The sequence below is a fragment of the Anopheles maculipalpis genome, chromosome X, assembly GCF_943734695.1.
Source record: "Anopheles maculipalpis chromosome X, idAnoMacuDA_375_x, whole genome shotgun sequence".
Taxonomy (NCBI): Eukaryota; Metazoa; Arthropoda; class Insecta; order Diptera; family Culicidae; genus Anopheles; species Anopheles maculipalpis.
The window spans coordinates 17,489,338-17,509,227 of NC_064870.1; positions in this window are offsets into that span (position 1 = coordinate 17,489,338).

Genomic DNA, 19,890 nt, shown 5'->3' on the forward strand with positions numbered 1-19,890 from the left:
TTTATATTTATTATCACGCATTCTCACATATACACATATATACACAAACACACGCTTCATCAACTTAGGAAAATTCCCAAGTCTGGCAAACCGTCGCGAGCAGTTAGATCACAAGGAATAGCAAAACACCTTCACCGAAGATGCATAATGGAGCAAGACTCACTGGTACACGGGTACTTTGGAGCACAGAGCCTACATTGTTTTGTTTCGATGAGTGTGTTTTTTATCCACTGTACCAAGCACGATGAAGTATTCCATTTTTGTAACTCTATATAATTCTTTTTGCACACGCCAATTGCAATCTGGAGATCCTGCGGGACTGCGCGATCTCCATGATACGTTTTGGTGCATGGTGGTGACGTTACCGGACGCTTTCAAAGCTAACAAGCATGCTGATGGGGGTGATTGATGACTACTGGAACGCTACCAAGTATTGGTAGTCAATTATCCACCTTTGTTTGCTCAATCTATCCAATCGCTGGTATACAATCTGTAAAGAAAATTGAACGTTGAGTAAGAAGTATTAGCAAATTGAAAATCTCGAAATATATCGAAAATGTGTTATCTTGGTTAATATTAAATTGATTTAATATTAAAGCAAGTGCAAAACGGGATTAATACAGTTACAATAGAACCATAGTACAACTCCGAGCAAATGGTCCTTTCTATGCGAGTGTTACAGACCGAAAAGATTGACATGTAGAGAGGCGAAGTCTCAGAGACTTAGACTTAATGCCTGTATAAATAAATGAAAAAATTAGATGAAATTAAAAAAAGAATATTCTGTACGATTGTTAGGCTTATGAGACAACACTCTAATAGTAGTGTTATTCCATCCTTTACGGCGTCTGACCTGTCTCCTTGTAGGAAATGCAAAAACTACCTTTCCATTTTTTATGTGCATTCTTCTTGATGATGTGTTCGAGTTATAGCTACTGAAAATGATAGCGAACACATGACAAGTTTGTACACATGCCTCAGGCCTCAGTAATGCTATCAATCGCCACTATTATTTCTTGGATGACTTGGAAACAATCCACTGACAAAGGAATGTTAATAAGTTTATAGTTAGGTAGTAATTTTAGCGAACCTTGTTATTTTTATAAAAATGTTTCTACAATTGTGCTCTCCTAAACATCCTTTGACGTTTTTCGATGCGAGGACAAATTTAACAGGTTGGCTGATAAGTCCCCGGTCTGACACATAGAATGCGCCGCTAGTATTAAATGCATATTATTTTTATATAGCACCAACCTTCAAATGATTCGTGTCAAAATTTGACGTCTATATGTCAATTAGTTTGTGAGACAGAGCGTCTTTTGTCAAGCAACTTTTGGTTGAGGCAAAACCGAAGGAGTACTACCAAAATGGTATCAAAAAACTGGAAGGTCGTTATAATCGTTGTATCGCTCTTGAAGGGAACTATGTTGAATAATAAAAACGAATTTTGACAAAAAAAAAAGTGTTTTTCTTTGTTAGACCGGGGACTTATCAGCCAACCTGTTATAAGCTTGAGCCACATGGAGCGCAAACGTAAAGCTTAAACCAAAGCGTTGTGTCTAAATGTACTGGGTTTTAAGCGCTTCGTTTAGTTACAACATATTTGCGCTCAGCTTTGCGGTTACGGTGGATGAAAACAGGTGGCAGAAAATACCGGATAAAATTGATTTTAAATTATAGTAAAACTTTATTATTGACAATACGGCATTGTACCGTCATAATTAATTATAAATAAAATTTTATCATTCGTAAAACAAGTAAATATCCGTTAATATCTTCTTTTAAATACCTCTTTTCGTAGAGGGGAAGGGGCGAAAGGTTTCACTAGCGTAACGTAATATTGTACGTAAAAAAAATCCGATTTTAGCGTTACTTAATTTATGGCCCCTTACAAGTGTTTGTGCTCAACGTTTCTGCCTACCAAATCCAAAAATGATTTTGACCCAACGTTGTTCATTTCTGTTGCTTGTGGGCGAACACCCTAGAGGGCGAAGAACCTCCTTCATATGACGATGGTGAATAGTTAGTCTTTGTTACAAATCTTCCTTTTATTTGTCCTTTTACCATCAAGCATCACTCTTTAGCCAACATGTGTCGACACATATCCTGGAGCGTGTTTTTATTTAGGTTTGAGTTTCTCAAACTATATCGAACCCTTGGTCGCATAGGCTTGGAAAACTATTCAACTATTAAAATGTTTTGTTAACACCAGATTTTAATGACCGGTCTGGTCGCTCTTTTAGTTTTGCTCGACAATCTACTGTCCTCGTCTACGATACACAGTGACGGTACTGAAAATGTGAACAGCTATTATATCAGATTTGATGCCAGCAAGATCCTTGGTAGTATTTGCTGTGAAGTTTCATGTAGTCTTCAGATTTGACTTGACTCGTAGTCTTTAAAATCTCGCCGATACTTTGCACAGTCCTTCTACGTTCCTTCTCCATTATGTCGAAGCACAGAAATTCCTTGCAAACACATCTCCGGTTATTCATTCCCACGCGATACATGTTGGATTACACGAGCAAAAAAAAAATTTTTTTTACTATGATATCTCTTATCCCCCTTACGTTTCCGTGTACTGTTGCGTGTTCCATAATGTAAAGATAAGTTTAGTATTTCATTACAAAGATGATTGTTAAGTCATGCAGCAAACGTTACATAATGAATTGAAATTTCAAACGAAATTATTGTCAAGGAGCTACGATTGGATTGGGTTCTGGGCCAACATCATAGTTATGTGAAACCACTCGGGTGTTATCATATAATCGCATCATTTAGAAACATTGCAAACAGTGTAGCGTTATTAAAACAGTTTGCAAGAAGTATAATATTCTTATTAAAATTTTAAAATTGTTAAAAATGTTATAGAATTGTCGGCAATCATGTTGCTCAGGGGCAGCATTGGTTTTTTGGTTGGTTGGTTGGACCTGAGTAAACATGAAATGTATTGAAATGCAATGTATGAAATGTATGAAATGGAGAGAGAGAGAGAGAGAGAGAGAGAGAGAGAGAGAGAGGGAGAGAGAACTTATCGCCGTTTTGTCATCACCGCTTGTGATGACTATGTGTGACACACAATATTTAACAACGCATCATTCCATCCTACTTCTCCTCCACGTCCTTCTCCTCCCCCAAGACAAATATAGCTCTAAGAAAAATTATAAAAAATAAATACCGTGACTCGTGAAAGAAACTTTACTGGGTAGCAGAGCGTAGCGTTTTGATGTTGATGAAGGAACTTCGATAGCAATAATCAAAACAGAACAAAGATTAACTTCTCGTTTAAAAAAATATCTTGCATAAGCAGAAGAAATGATACAGAAAATGACCAAAACCTGTCAAGTCTCGACAAATGTCAACAGTTGAACAGGGGCTTGGAAATTGGCTATTCGTTATTGTTTTTTTCTTCTTTTTTTCGAATATCTTCTTCATAAATCTATGTTATTATTTCAATAACTTTATACTGTCTATCAAATCGCCCAAATCGTCCTTGAAGAATAAAAAACGAGACCTGTTTTTTGATATCTTCCCCAATGTCAAAAACAAAACATCGAAATAATTTTCTATTTATATTTCTATTGCATTTAACACTTCTGTTGCACCTCTGTTTTGTGCCTTAGCGTTTTGCCTTAAAATAGTTGCCATCGGAAATCAAAAAGCTCGAAAACGTGAATCATTATCTTTCCGTACCCGTTTAACATCTGAAATTTAGAAGACGAAACTGCTTTTGACACATTATCTCCCCAGGACAAAGCACGAAACGGTATGGAATGGTACCGAAATTGGTTAGCTTCCGTTCTGCCTGTTGAACAGTCGGAAAGAAATAGCCGTGCTATGGCGTTAAAAAGAAGTTAATTACATTCGGAAAAGCAAAGGTAGCGGTTTCTAAGCTGCCAAGGGTGAGACCGACGCCGAAAGCTTTAAAAACAAAATCGGCGGAAAATGGTAACTTCCTCTTCCTGTTTGAATACCACGTCGGTCGAACTTATTTAGGCAGAGGGAGCGTCTCAGCACACCACAAGAGGCAAGTCAGCGGAAATAAGATGTTTTACCGAAACGCTGACAAAGTTGAGAGCGCCTAGAATAAGAAAGTTGTGCCCCCTTCTGGAAAAGCGAACACAAGAAGCTGTAACAGCGTAACATTGAAAATTCAGATTCTACAAATGTTTGCTTAGATTAAATACATGGCATAGATAAAAATAAGTCTGTGTAAACATCAAATATTGACAAACTCACAGTTTAAGAGGCACGTTTAGTGGTCACTTTCCGAGGTGTAAGCAACTTTTACTAATGGCTGAATACATTGCTTGAATGGCGGTTTTCTGAATTTAAAACCAGGTCTAGCTAAGTTCTTCTATCGGTATTTCTGAAGAACTTTCTTCGTGAAGTGTTCTTTTGAAAACACTTCTATAGTTCCGCAAGCAGCAACTTTCAAGGACTCAAGAACAGATTCGGCTGACGGCTGTAGAGAAAGCAACGCCGCTAGAAAGATCGTATACTCACCTCCCTAATGATATTATCCCCCGTTCATCCCATTGTAAATCATGTCAACCATTCAGCACGAGTCTGCAATCTTCTGTATAACTATTTTACCCACAAAGGCGTGAACAGAAAATTGTTTTGTGATTGTCATTTACAAAACCTCCAGCTCTGTTTAACTAATTCATGGCCATGGTGCTAGAAGTGACCTAGGTTGTTGTTTGGCTCGGTCTTCTGCTTGACTTGTAAATAACTTTCATACTACGCTACGATAATGTTATCAACCATCCGTACAGGAGCTAAGCAAATATTTAAATTCAGAAGTGTCTTCAATGGTACTCAGAGATGCGAGACAAAATTAGTGACTGAATCTGAAACCATCTAGTGATATGAAGGCTACGGTTATCCTTGGTTAAAGTATGAAAACCTAGAATTATTATCACTTTAAAAATAATACAGTAATAATGAAGCTGCGGTGATAGTGGATATTACTAAGCACAATAGATAACGCATCGTGGTTAGAAGGACTACACTTTATGATTAAGTGCGGTTCGAGGGCAATGCGACAGTAGAGCCGGTCTTCACAAGTCTTCAAAGAATAATTTTGCCCAGTTCTATTCAATGTAGTCTTATCTGGAAACTATTCTCATGATATATTTGATTAAATCACATTTTGATCATCCCATGTAGGTAAGCCAGAAATTAAAATTGATTTAATACTACTTTTAAAAGGTAGTGTTGCACAAAAAACTTCTCTTACTGCATGCGTGTAAAATACTTGTGTAATGAGTTGTAAGACTTTACAAGTTAGCCATAAGCTTATAAACATTTTCTTCTTCTTGGCTTAACGACCTTCTAGGTCACGACGGCCATCTAGAATGGCTTACTAGACTTGCCGATAATACCATGTAGTTGGGTAGTCAGTCCTCACTACGGGGTAACGGTCCGGATGGGATTTGAACCCAGGTCCTGCCGTTTGAAGAACGGCGCCACTGTCGCTTTTACCAACAGACCGCTCCTTGTGTTGAATATTTTTATAAACCACATTAGCGGGGCATTTCCTCCCTGTTTTTTTTATGTTATCCGAGGCATGACCGGTTGTTTTTCAATAAAGTGTATAAATGAATTTCTGTATTGATGTTTGAAATGTAAAGTACATTATAATATAATGTCCATAATGTTGCAGACATATTGGAGTATTCTATGTTCTCCTCCTCTTCCCGAACCTGTCCTACGCCTTTTTCCTTGTTTTTCCTAGTTCACATACATTATGTATGCGTCCTTTTGTTTATGTAATCGTTATATTAGTTGTTTTGTAATTTTCTGTTTTTTATTATTAGTTTATGGTTCTATGACTGCGCTCGTTATTCATGTTAATCGAGACGACAAACGAGCAAAATGTTGACTTTTGCATGTAACACAAAATTCACAAATTTCTTTTGCACATCAGGACAAAGAGTTTTTTTTTCAACTGATGAAAATAATACTCACACACCGCAGTTCATCGTTTTAGAGCTATAAATGGTTCCCCAAAAAAAAAATCAAAAAATTTTCGCACCTCGTACAAGGTTCTTGAGGTTCATCGCAGCTCATTATACATTTTATACAATCTTTACACAATTTCTTCTTCTGGCACATGTATCGTTTGAGAAAAGTAAGGTTTATAGATTTTTTTTTTATTATTTCCGATATGACGGCTCTTTGCCGTATAGTCACACCGCATGTGTTGAAAAATAACAAATGATCAAATTCTGGTTCGAAGGTCTCGCTGCTCGCATCAATAGTGCGTAAAATATTGCGGCTAGCTCTGCGGTGTAAACACTACATGGCTGCCTCAAATTGAAAAAAGGTTAGGTGTACTCGCTAAAAACACCGAAGCTAGTGCCCTCCTCAGAGGATGATCCATCAGTGTAGTACTGGCTTATTTGGTCTAAATGACCATACTTGTTCATGAAAATGTTCGGATCTACCCTCAGACGAAGATCATTCGATATGGTCCTAATTTCCTCACGCAACGGGGAATCTGTTGTTAGAAGGTAACTCTAGTTCTCAGGAAGGGCAGCAAAATCTGATAATATTTACACTCCAGTTTAGCCTAGAATTGAATCAAATCCCAAGATATCGAAAACATATAAAGAGACATAAATTTAATATAATAATTTAGCCTTTTCTCCCTGTATTTGTGGGAAGTAATGTTTATACATATGGTTCTTTTTATTTTCACACAGTAAAACGCCTTGATCTGAGATTTCTTTTTTCATTGCCTTCGTTTAAGGCTCTATCGTGTGAAAGATTGGCGCCTTTCACCAAACTACGTCATGCTAATTAACCACAATCAAACATATAAGTACGTATAAGTTATATTTGCAGTCACATGCCTTCACAGAAAACTCGCAAGAGTGATCATCAATCAACAAAATGAAGCCAACCATTGTTTACATAAGTGATGCAGCATCACATGATGAATGGTGTTTACTTCGCAGAATCGTCTGAGATTCAAAACCTAAGTTCTTTGTTTATCAGATGTGGTACAACCGTCACTAGCACAACTAGAGCTTGAAAAAAGCTTTTGTTTGATTTCTAGCAGTACATTAACACTCCAGCCTTACAAACATTGGTGCAGTGTAAGATAAAGCGAAACCACGTTAGATTTCTTCACTTTTTACTCCAGCGCTTTTCATGCTTATGTTTAGGTCTTCATTTGTGAAAATGAAAATGATACATGAAAACTGAGAAATCACAACTGAAGTCACCGTACAAGATTTTCTATCCCACCGCTTTTGTGTAAAAGACTTCTTATTGTTATTTTCATATATAACATGAGTGATAGACTAAAGCAGAATCGGATTTAGTTCCTCAATGTCCCTAAGCGGAATAGAAGTTGGGGCGGAATTATGTTTTATGACAATTATCGTAGTATTTGGTTCTTGAAGTCATCTGATATAGTTCCGTATGAAACTGAAAACACTTGATCCTGCTTCGTATTCCTGATAGCACCAGGCCAAACTGACACCATGTGGCTAGATCCAGATGGGCCTTGATCCGGTTGTGTAAATGCCCTACACCTACTGACTGAGGCAACGGTAATAAATATACATTTTTTTGTTTTATGCCTCAGCTCGCAATGACGAATTTGGGACACGTTATCTGCAGCTAAAGATTGCCATGACCGAACTACTAACTAGATACAGACATCGCAGCCATTTTATCACTGGACAAGCAACAACGGATTATACTGATCCTTTTCCTGCTTATCAGCAAACTTTATTGAAATTTAAAAAATATATATATATTTTTTTTTTATTCATGAAGGGCGGCCAGGTTGCATTGCTATTTAAAAATATGATTACCAATAAATTCCGCATAACCCAATATCGGATTTGAAGGATGATTGCCACAATACAATCATACAACTGTCTACTATTAGAGAATTATTCTCTTCACTTCACTTCATATTGGCCTACTCTTTTAAAGAGCACGTCGTCGTGACATGGCCCGGTCAACAATAGATCTCCAGGAAACTCGATCCCTGGCTGCAGCTTCCCATTCATTCAGGCACCCTAACTCCGACAGGTCTCCCTTCACCTGATCCTGCCAACGAAATCACTGTGCTCTCCGACGCCTCGTGCCGAACTGGAGGTCGCTGATGAATACCTTCTTGGAGGGGTATGAGTCCGGCATCCTCATAACATGCCCCAGCTATCGTATCCTGCCGGTCTTTACTACCGTCAGGATGTCCGGTTTTCCGTATAGCTCAGCAAGCTCGTGGTCCATCCTTCTCCACACTCCATGCTCGAACACACCGCCAAAGATGGTCCGGAGGATGCGACGCTCAAACACGCCTAGAGCGTTTGCATCCTCCGCTCGGATGGTCCAAGACTCGTGGCCATATAAGAACACTGGGCGAATCAGTGTGCGATATATCTCACATGGATCTCAGCAGACGGTGAGGGCCGTAGTAGGTTTCCCCTGCATGATGCGTCACGATTCCCCTGCATGATGCGTCTCCAGATTCCGCTGCTGACATCGTTATCTGAAGTTACGACAACCCCAAGATAGCAGAACTCCTCAACTACCTCAAGGTTGTCGCCGTCAACTAACACGCTGCTTCCCACTCGGGCTCTTTCGCGATCAGAGCCTCCGGCAAGCAGGTATTTCGTCTTCGTCGCATTGATCATCAATCCAATTCTTGCTGCTTCACGTTTGAGTCGGGTGTACGCCTCACACACCTACGCTGTCGTCTTGCCAAAGATATTAATGCCATCCGCGAAGCCAAGAAATTGAAGAGACCGGTAGAGAATCGTCCCACGGAAATCGTTGTCTAGCCCCGCGCTTCGTATGACACCTTCCAAGGCTATATTGAACAGTAGACAGGAGAGACGATTCCGGCAGCATGTTCGATACTCTCACTTTGCACTGCACCCCATTCGTGGTTGCTTTAAACAGCCAGATCAGCTTTCCAAGAAAGTGGTGCCGCTGCATGGTGTTCCTTAGCTCATTTAGATCTATGGTATCGTAGGCCACCTTGAAATCGATAAACAGGTGGTGCGTAGGGATCTGGCGCTCTTGGCACTGCTGGAGGATATGCCGTAGAGTGAAGGTTTGGTCGGTGGTGGATTTGCCTCCCACAAACCCCGCTTGGTAGCTGCCGACGAAATCTGTAGCAAGGGGTGCAAGTCTGCAGAACAGGATCTGGGACAGAGTCTTATAGGCGGCATTGAGGACTGAAATGGCACGATAATTCGAGCATTCCAGTCTGTCGCCCTTTTTGTAGACAGGGTGAATAACGCCCAGTTTCCACTCCTCCGGTAATTCTTCCTGCTCCTAGATTCTCGTGATCAGCTTGTGCATTTCGACGGTAAGCCTCTTCGGCCCCATCTTGAAGAACTAGGCCGCCAGTCCATCACTACCAGTAGCCTTGTTGCTTTCAAGCTGTATGATGGCGCTGGCAACCTCATCCAGAGATGGCGGAGGCACTTCGTCTTGTGCACTATTGGTGTCACTGATGTTGCTGGTGTGTTGCTGCTGCTGTTGGCTTGTTCTGCTACTTGTATCAACCTCTCCTGTCTCTGCTTCGATCAGGTGTCCTTCGAAGTAGCACTTCCACCTTTCGATCACTTTCCGCTCGTCTGTCAGGAGGTTTCCGTCTGCGTCCGGGCACATCGCGGTTTAGGTTTTAGGTTTTATCAAAATTATTCTCATACATTTGTTAAATACTTCTTCTTCCACTCGGCTTAACGACCTCTAAGGTCACGCCGGCCATCGAAATGGCTTACTAGACTGCCGATACCACGTAGTTGGACAGTCAATCCTCACTACGGGGGGATGGTAGGAATGGGATTTGATATCCAGTCCCGCCGTTTGAAGACCGGCACCGCTGTCCCCTACACCACAGGGTTGCCCCAATAATAATGTTTAATTCGTTTAATAATGTGTGACATTTGTTCCGGAGAGCGATCGATATCCTGCATGATCATCAACTTCTTTTGATATGAGTAGTGGAATATTGTAAGGCCGTTTTAGAACTCAGCAATTATAAAATGGAACTTTGCGTACAGTTGAGAGAAATTTTCAATGGCAATGTGAAATAATGCAATTAATCGTGCCTTTTTATTATCATGCCTTTGTTAACATTTTATGTCTGTTACATTTAATATAATTTTTAAATTAAAATTTTACGCTATATCAAACCCAAATGCACGGTGGGAAAGTGCGGAAAATACATTTCAGTTTTAATTTTTTTTACGTCGTGGCTTTTCATGAAGCAGTAATCTATGCTTGATGGAAAAATATTCATATTCATAATGATTATTATAAAAATCATTACCCTGTAATAGGAATTATTCGCCCAGAACGTGCATGAAATTGAAAGCATACAATGCATGAAACACCAGAAGCGTTCATAATTAATTTATCTTATTTTATCATCGTCGACTCTAGCAACAATCGTTCATTTGCAGTTTACCACTTTTTATTTAGACTTCTGGATGACAGTCGTAAGGTTATTCAAAAAGGAATAAAACTAAATGTCAACCATAGTTTGCCGGAGAATCTTTTTTGCCGGAGGAACAATTTTAAAACAGATTATTTTAATTATTCAGGACTAGACATTTTCCATGTCAGCGGCTGGAAAACAAATAAACTTAATAAATGAGCTTGCGAGATGCACATTGTGGGAGAAAACAGCATGGCTCTCCGGAGATAGAAATCATTATACGCACATGTTTGCCTGTATCCCTCGTTCATATGTTATTTTCATTCTTTATTTCAGTTGACTATACATTATGGAAAAATAGACGTTGAAGAACATATTTCTGCACGATTCAAACGGGAAATTAATGCTACTTAAGCAGAATAGAAAGGCATTAAAAAACAATGCGGTCCGATTTTCTATGCACATACTTTGATATCTCGATGATATCTAGTTTCTGGTGATTTGTTTTTACGCAACGGCAAACGGCAAAACGGCATTGTACCGTCATAATTAATTGCCTTTAGCCTTAGCTAGATTTGCCTCTATCCGATGGAATCATTGAAAAATATCACTTTATGATGATAAAGAATGAACATAACTGTGTTTAGTCCAAATCTTTATAACGAAATGATGTTTTCACTTTAAGATCAGATAAAATAGCATTCAATGAATCGATATAGAATAGTTTTAAACATGCAAAACTAAAATGTAAATTGTTGTATCAATAAACATGCAATACGTCAGTCTGCCTCCAGCTTCTGTAGCGAAAGGACATGTTTTGCTCGAAAGCGTCTCTACGGATCACTTTCATACGGCAGAAAGAGGTTATTGGTCTCGAGTGCGAATGCGTTATCAACGCGATTATCCGTAACGCACATATCGGTGTCTCCGTCTTACTCCGATATTCGTGCGGAGGGTGTCCCGTTATCCCTATCGATCGACTGGCGATCGACGTGTGCTCCTGTGGTGTTAGTGTGTGTGTCTGCTGATCGTTACGATAAGCAAGAGTATCAACGCAACGCTATCGCTTTGATCGGCGCTGTGTTAGTGTGTGTGTGTCGAAAATGTCGCAGTCAAGGCAAAAATTGGCGATCTTCACGTGACAATTGCATCCATTTATATCCCCCCGATAGCCTACAATGAAAAAGAAAAAATTAAAATGTTCAAAAAGGATCTTGGAAATTTAGCAGCGGTCTTGCCTGGACCACTTTTGATCCTGGAAGATTTCAACTCCCATGGAATCAACTGGGGCTGCGATAAGGATGACATTCGCGCTCCTATTATCCGAGACATCTGCGACAGAATTGGGTTTTCAATCCTCAACTCAGGAGAGGCAACTAGGATGTACACACCGAAGAGTAGGGCGAGTGCACTGGAGCTGTCTCTATGTTCATCAACGATGGCCCTGGATTTTAGGATCCAGGATCCTATAGGCAGTGACCACTTGCCGATAGAAATTTCCTACATCAAGGGAGGATGTGAAGAAGGTGAAATCCCAGTTAAATGTGACTTAACGAGGAACATCGACTGGACGAGATAAGGTGAAATAGTAGCCGATTCGCTTACTCTTTACTTGGAAGATTGGTCTCCAGTCCAGAATTACGAAAAACTTGTTTCAGTTATAAACATTTGCGCCCATTTTGAGGCCCAAACAAGGCGCTCCCACCAAGCAAGGACATTTAAAAATCCCCCACTCCTTGGTGGGACAAGGATTGCCAAGCGGCTTTAAACAAGAATCGGGAGGCGTTTAAAGCATTCCGGGACACGGGCTCAAGGTCTTTATATGAAAAATATAAAGCACTGGAGAGGTCGTGTAAAAACCTATTGAATGCGAAGAAAAAGGGTTATTGGCGTAGATACGTGAATAACCTAGACCCTTCCGCTCCACTTCATTCGCTTTGGAGGAAGGGTAGAAGGATGCGAAACAGCAACAACATCAACAAGAGCGAAAGCTTTTCTGGCGAGTGGCTAAATGAATTTGCCCACAAGCTTTGCCCCGATTTCGTTCCTGCGCAGAACTTTCATCAAAATGCGCCTGGCAGTGACCCTATCATGGACTCACCGTTCACTATGGTTGAGCTATCGCTTGCTCTCCTTTCAAGCAAAAATTCTTCCCCAGGCCTGGATCAGATCAACAGCATACTGCTGCAAAATCTTCCCGACATGGGTAAAAAACGTCTGTTAAGTATCTTCAACGATATGTTGGAGTTCACCAACGTCCCGCAAAAATGGAGGGAAGTGAAAGTTGTCACTATTTTGAAGCCTGGCAAACCGCCATCAAGACACGATTCATATCGGCCGATATCATTACTTTCGTGTCTGAGGAAACTCCTTGAAAGGATGATTCTTTTACGGTTAGAAGAATGGTTGGAAAAAACAACCTTCTATCAGATATCCAGTTTGGTTTTCGTAAAGCCAGAGGTACTAATGACTGCTTAGCGCTTTTGGTGACAGAAATAGAGCTTGCCCGTCCACGCAAGAAGAACATGGGGTCTATCTTCCTTGACATACAGGGGGCATTTGACTCAGTTTCTCCATACAAACTGAGTCAAAAGTTAGAAAATGCGGGCCTGGGACCAAAGTTGAATAACTTGTTATTCAACCTTTTGTCGGAAAAAGTTATGAATTTCAACAATGGTCACGTGCAGTTAAAACGGACCAGTTTCCATGGACTAGCACAAGGGTCCTGCTTGAGCCCCCTGTTGTATAACTTTTATGTTAGTCAGATAGACTCTTGTCTAGTGCCAAACTGCAGTTTGGCACTAGATAACTGCGTTATATCTTTTGCAATCAGAAACGCCGATGAAATACAACTGGCTTTACAAACCACTCTGGATAATCTTTCCGAATGGTCTGAAAACCTTGGTATCAAGTTCTCTGTAACGAAAACTGAGATGGTAGCCTTTTCTCCTTTTAGCGACACGGGAAAAAACAGGGAGAAAAGGCTATATGATCCGAAAATTTATGTCTTTCTGTATGGTGAAAAGATATCAACTACCGACAATTTTCGATACCTTGGTGTATGGTTTAATTCAAGGCTAAACTGGAGTACACACTTCACTCATCTGGTGCAAAAATGCAGTAAAAGAATCAACTTTCTAAGGACAATCACAGGATTCTGGTGGGGCGCACATCCATCAGACGTCCTGAGATTGTATAAGACAACGGTACTATCCGCAATCCGCAATCCGCAACCGAATCAACTTTCCAAGGACAATCACAGAATTCTGGTGGGGCGCACATCCATCAGATGTCCTGAGACTGTATAAGACAACGGTACTACCCGTATTGGAATATGGAAGCATATGCTTCCATTGGGCATCCAATACGTTGATACTCAAGCTTGAAAGGCTACAATACCGCTGTCTTAGTCTCGTACTAGGGAGCATGAAATCCACACACAACATGTCCCTAGAAGTGATGACCGGAGTGATGCCGCTCAAACTGCGCTTTGAAATGCTGTCGCTTCGCCTTCTAGTCCGTTGTTCAGTATCAAATCCCTTGATAACAGAAAATTTTGAAGCGCTTCTAGAGACAGGTTCTAAGAGCAAAATCTTAAAGATCTACGAAAATTTTGTTGCCCTACAAGTGCATGCTAGCGCTCCACAGGCATTAATCGTGCTGCCCTTCTTGAGAACTACAGTTCCATTTTAATAACAGATTCCTTATTGCACGAGGAAATTAAGACCATACCTAATGATCTTCGCCCGAGGGTAGTTCCGGGTATTTTCATGAATAAGTATGGTCATTTAGACCGAATAAGCCAGTACTACACTGATGGATCATCCTCTGAGGAGGACACTGGCTTCGGTGTTTTTAGTGAGTCCACCGAAGCTTTTTTTCAATTCGAGGCAGCCATGTAGTGTTTACACCGCAGAGCTAGCCGCAATATTTTACGCACTATCGATGATAGCAGCGAGACCTTCGGACCAGTACTCCATCTTCACTGATAGCCTTAGTGCTATTGAAGCTCTGAGATCTCCGAAGGCTGTTAAGAGTCAGGACTTCCTCACCATGAAAATCATTGAACTGCTTGGCTCAATGTTCGATAAGGCGTTTAGGATCTCGCTAATTTGGGTTCCTTCTCATTGTGGAATTCCCGGCAATGAGATGGCTGACTCACTGGACAAAACAGGCGTCAAAAAAGGCGCTTTTTACGACCGACCTATCTCGGCCCAGGAGTTCCTTCGTTTTCCACAGCGACTTTTCCTGTCTCGCTGGCAGAGCATGTGGGAGGCGGATGAACTCGGGCGTTTCCTTTACTCGATCTCTCCGCAAGTGTCCCTGCGGCCTTGATTCGATGGGCTCTCTGTGGACCGGACGTTCATACGGATGATGTCTCGACTGATGTCGAATCATTTTGCGTTGAATGCTCATCTACAGCGTATAACTCTGGCTCAGACAAAAGTGTGTGGCTGCGGTGACGGACTCCACGATGTGGATCACCTTCTGTGGTCCTGCGTGGAATTTGAAACCGCAAGACCCTCCTTGTTGAGAGCAGTCGAGAATATCGGCAGACGACCGGGTACTGAAATTAGAGAAGTGTTGGCCACCAGTGACCTCCCCTACATGAGGATCATTGACCGATTCGCCAGAGACAACGGTCTTGTCCTGTGATTCTACATCCCTAGTATACTTATAATTCCTTATTCTTATTCCACCATTCCTTTTTTGTTAAATGTTGTGTTGTCTATGTCTTAAGTGTATTTTTTGTAGTGCCACGGGTGATCCGATGACTGGGCAACAGCACTCGAGGGCGATTCCAACACTGCCGTAAAAAGGAGGCAGGCGTTGTTGAAAGTGCAGTGTTCTCCACTCCAGTCCAGTGTTGGCACATTGAATTTGAAAGCGTTGGCGTCGGGTTCGGGGCGTTTGGCGGGTTCAGTCTCGTGAGTAGTGAAGTCGCTTTCGCTGCTGCGGGATAGAGTTTGATCATCCTTTGATTGGACATTGACTAGATTGAGCTTGGAGTGTCATTGCTGGAATGCACTGGAGAACACTGTACGCAGGCAAATAAATGTTCGTGCTGTATTAACAATGTTTAATTGTTTGTTGCAGTTCAGACCATAGCAAAATGGTCAACAATAGAACAGCCACAACACCACAATAGCCGGAATTTGGATGCAACCAACCACCATCATTACAATAGCCACCGCAATAGAACCGGACCATCAGCCACGAATACATCATCATCTTCATCATCATCATCACCATCACCACAACCATAACCGAGTATGCCCGGGATAAGGCTAAGAATAAGAAGGAAATGCCTTATCGATATGCGAAAATCTATTCAACACAAGCGGTGTTGGCGATACGGCACTGGACCGTCATAATCAACTGTAAATAAATAAATAAATAAATAAACATGCAATACGAAAAGTTTTGTAATATAATAATGAAATGCAATTCCATACAAGAATTATTAAATTCTCCTATTCCAGCAATCGTCTTTCCCATACTAGTTTCCCCTGCACACGAACAGTCGTACATCTCAATGCACGGCTTAAGAGATCCATCAAATTTAGGGCCGTGCCATCTAATGCTCTATCATAACGCTTAATGTACCGGATTGCAATACCACAAATGCTGAAGAAAGTCATAAAGAAAGGGAAGAAGAAAAGAAGTAGAGGAAAAAGTCGCGAGAATTATCGGCCAAAGTTTTGGCAATTTTGGTCACATATTGTCCTCGTACGTGTTATATCTATATGAACAATCTGATTAATCCCGAAAAAACGCGTCGCACTTTTACCAATGTTTGCGCTCGCTCTTTTTGTAAATGTTTTTTTTTTTTTGTTTGCTTTAACCTTATTATACCAGCATGCAGTAAAATAGTTCAGGCAAGTAATGTTCACAACAGTAATTGATAAAATAAGTATGAAGCTTTTCAGAAGCAAGTCATTATTCATTCTGTCCTTTCTTCTTTTTGGCTTGACGACCTTCTAGGTCACGCCGGCTATCTACTGGGTTACTAGACTTGTTGAAACCACGTAGTTGGATAGTTCGTACTCACTACGGGGATTTGCAGGATTTGAACCCCAGTTCTGCCAAGTAAAGACTGACACCGCTATCGGCAACACCGGGCACCATCGGGCCAACAGTGCTGATAAAAGCTATAGCGCCCATCTAACTAGGATAGGAACAGTCAAAATGGTAACAAAATATAGTCTGATATATTTTCAGAATTTTAAACAGGAAAACAATTTTTTAATGATGATCTGACTAGTGATGAGAATAACAACTGTTTTCGAAGAATTAATTCAATCTTACTCGATCTCTACTAGGATTTGACTCTTTTAGCAACTCTCATGGGAGTCGTTTTAATGAGGTAGAAGACTGAAGTAAAGTGTTGAGCGATAGACTCAGCACTTTAGTAGTGAACTCGTCATTATAGTGCATTCTACATGGGGAGAATATACTTTTTTTCTCTCGAATGTGGCAAGGAGAGATTCACAAGTTGGCATCATGCGTCATAGGCGTATGTGAGAACCGAAATTGATATTGTTCAATCAAGTCTAAGCTTCCTCTGTCATAGTTCCAGTGGGTGTAGTTTCGAGCATGGTGGTGCCCCGAAATTGGTGTTTGTTAGCAAGGCGCCATAATGAGGTCAACATTATTTTGGTTTTTAGTAATTTTTAATAATCTGCTTTCAAGTAGTCCTTCAGCACTTGAGACAGGGTCCTGGATCGCCATTCAAGCTTCAAGTACCGCAGCCAGTTAAGTATATCAGTCTGAGAGACCCTTTAGGGATTTTGGATGCGGTTCCATTACCAGAGCAATTTATGTTTTGTTATGATTCCAATTATCAAACTGTGTAGCACTTCATCATTTATCTAATAGTTCATAATGTTTGGCAGTCATTACAATTCGATGCATGAGTTTTTCATAAAAAAATTGAACAATCGCGTGAGCTTCGGATCGCTGATGCGCGTTTTAGTAATTAATAATATTTACGGCTGGACCGCTCCTGAAAAAAATAAAATAAAATCCCTCCCGATACAATGAATAAAACAAACTATTCTAATCTCGTATTTATCGGTCACAGTGTCACAGCAGTAATATTCAGACTATTGGGTTTATCTTATATAAAACTAAACAGCAAAGGATGAAATAATAGCAATGTGTTTCTTCTGATTTGATAAACAGGATTTGATTTAAATGCACGACCTTTGGTTTGGCGACAACGGCGCCGGTCTTTACACGGCAAGACCGGAGTTCAAATTCCATGCGGACCGTCCCCCCGTAGTGTGCGGACAAACTACCCAACTACGTGGTATCGGAGAGGCTAATAAGTCATTTGATGGCTGGCTTGACCTAGAAGGTCGTAAAGCCAAGAACAATAACAAGAAGAATATTCGATGCCACTACCGAGTATTCTGAATTGCACGAACCACATGTCTAAAAAATGTGCTGTGCATTTTATGGGTGCGTTTTGCCTGTATTTGGAGCAAAATCCAAACAAATGTTTTGCTAGAACTATTATTGCAACATTTCTGAGCTGGTTTACAAAACAAGACAATGTTTTTGAATACATTTCAAGCAGCACTGGAGAGAAAGATCGAAAGAATATTCTGACATTACCTTTTTAAAGTTTGAGACGCATTTAAGAATTTATGATTAAAAATAAGCATAATTTTGCCGAGAATGTTCACATTTAACTTTTGCTCAATTTTAAACTCATAATAAAAAAAAACAAACAAAGCTACATCCTTCTCAATTATACTTAAGTTTAAAAAAATACTTTTTTCCCCAAACCTTTAGTACTGGAGTGAAGTGTTTTGGCTTATAACATCATAAATAGTAAAGTTTAAAAGTCCCTAACTTAAGCTCTCCGTTCTTTCCAATGGCAGTAACGTATTTAGTGTCCCACTCAGCTTAAGATTGACTATCCTGTCCAATCGAAAGGATATGGAAGAGAATTCAAGAAATCCAAACATGACAGGTCCTTGTCGACAAGACCTTATCGTGGTTAGAAAGAAGAGGAAGTTTCCCAAAATCAAATACAAAAATCGAATCAAAGCTGGAGTTATCTATCTTATTTCGTGGTAATTGTTCCTCCAGACATCCAAATCGAAAAAAAAACCCAATCTTTTACTAACGTTCAGTCCACTGTAACTGTCGGGGTGGTCCAGATCAAATTGCATTCAGATCGTTCCTCCGTATTAAGCCTTTAGATGGCCGGCGTAACACAGCAGGTTGTTAAGCTAAATAAAAAGCCTACTGTTGCAACTACAATGCTGCAATCTGGTACTATTCTAGAATTTTTGTGAATCAATCCACAATAATCAACAGATTAGTCATACCTTCTGAAGGAGAGTTCTTCTAACAATAATCCTCTGAAAGAGATTCTTCAATGTCGTGTATATAATCCTAATCGAAGAGAAATGTTTGAATTCTTTTCATTAAACGAGAGCAAAATCTTCTCTTGATGTTGATAGACCCAAAAAAAAACTGTTGAATCTGTTCAACCAGGTAAGAGCAATCACTGTAGACAGTAATGATACACGCCCAAAGCAGTTCAGCATTTAAGGCACAATTTCATCACCGATTCTTTTCATTGAACATGTCTCCCGATGAAATCGATACCCGAAGAGACGATTTAATCCTTAAATCTCAGTCAAAATCGATATCCTCATTAGCATGCACCTATACACTTCAGATTGCTCATTTTTGTTGCTCAATAACCTCTTCTATCAATAAGCTCCCAGTCATTGTCATCAATAAGGAATGAGCAGGGTATCATAATGGGAATCGATGTTCAACGGTTCGATGATTGACCATATCTATACGTCCTTTATTTCACATGAGCGATTTTGCTCTCTTCACCCGTTACTCCCTAATGGACGTGAAAATGTCAGTCAGTCATGTTCACTAGTTTTTTTTTTTTTTTTGTATTGTTTCATTAGGCTATTAATAAATACCGCCGTTTGGGTCGAAAGACACACAAAGTAAAATAGAAAGATATTCTTTTTCACCTGTAACATCAAAGCTTCTTGTGAACGCTTCACGTTAAATGTAGCTCCGCCAGTGTATGGGAGTACCTTATTATGGAATGGATACCCAACCTTGCTATCATACCAAGTTCGTGATCGCACCGAGTTCTTATGTATATGCGTGTTACCAACTGAGTATGTGTGTTTATTTGAGTGTGTGGGATCAAGTAAGGAAAAGTATGGTTGCTACAACGGTTGCAAAAATAGTGATTTGTCGTCTGTAACGCAAGGTTTTAGCGAAACAAAAACTCGGCATTGAGTGTGGGACGGTTGTGGGAGCAGATTATTTCGGGGCACTTTGCCCATTTATTGCTTTACTGTTGGAAGCCTTTAAAGGTATTCGATATAACCGTTCTAGCAAATTTCTACAACAAAAAAGTGGTACAATCCGTTTTACGTTCTTCGACGCAGTTTCTACAAATTTTAACCTTTTCCAAATCA